General features: G+C 50.2%; 1 protein-coding gene across 1 annotated transcript in view; it reads left to right on the top strand.

Moving 5' to 3' along the window:
• The window catches only part of FAM155A (family with sequence similarity 155 member A), a 1105155-nt gene that overhangs the window by 144507 nt on the left and 959867 nt on the right, over window positions 1–781 (top strand). The gene's annotated exons all lie outside the window — the stretch shown is intronic.

Below are 781 nucleotides of genomic sequence, written 5' to 3'. Positions count from 1 at the left end.
AGGTATCAAATTTACACCTGATTAGTTACTGCACAGTAACACATGTGTAGATGCCTTACTGCATAGTAACACTGTGTGTGTGGACTGACTTGGGACTAACTTTAGTCCCAAGTCAGTCCACACACAGCATTAATGCGCTTTAACACCTGTATAGAACTTACTGTGCAGTAAATTTGGCTGGCTTAAATGCACGTGTAGACATGCCCACAGTCTACACATGTGTGGGACTTACTGGAGAGTAAATTAGGCTAATGTACCATTTTCTAGTACCAGGAAATACAGGTACTAGATTAACAGACTAACAGCACATTAGCTACTGCTCAGTAGTGCATGTGTTGATGCTGACTGGGAGCAATTTGCCTGCCCAAGTCCCAATGTGAGGGCAGCTGTGCTGGCTGCAGAGGCAGCTGTGTCTCCGCCATGTGGGGAATGGGAACTGTCCCCACCCCTATGTGCCTAGGAGAGCTGTCCCAGCAGCTGGGACTGCTGTATCCCAGCCACGTGGAGACTTGATTTCCACAGGTGCATCCACACGAGCATTCACGTACCTCTTGCCCTGCCTCTAACCCCTTTAAGTTTGCAGCGCAGGGAGAAAATTAGAACCCTGGATATCCAGGGGTCTAAAAAACCCAAAGTATATAAAAGCAGGGAAGGGCATGGTCCGGAGGCAACAGAGCATCTCTATGGTTGCCCCTTGTCCTGGTGCTGAAACATGCGGCCAGCTAGGTGAGTAAGGGGTCGGGGGGCTGAAGGTGGGGGGGACCCCTGATGGCCCTGCCTA

Source organism: Gavialis gangeticus, unplaced genomic scaffold, assembly GCF_001723915.1.
Source record: "Gavialis gangeticus isolate Ggan-Ray unplaced genomic scaffold, GavGan_comp1, whole genome shotgun sequence".
Classification (NCBI taxonomy): domain Eukaryota; kingdom Metazoa; phylum Chordata; order Crocodylia; family Gavialidae; genus Gavialis; species Gavialis gangeticus.
The sequence above is the reverse complement of the archived record's forward strand: the minus strand, read 5'-3'. Positions and strand labels throughout refer to the sequence as shown.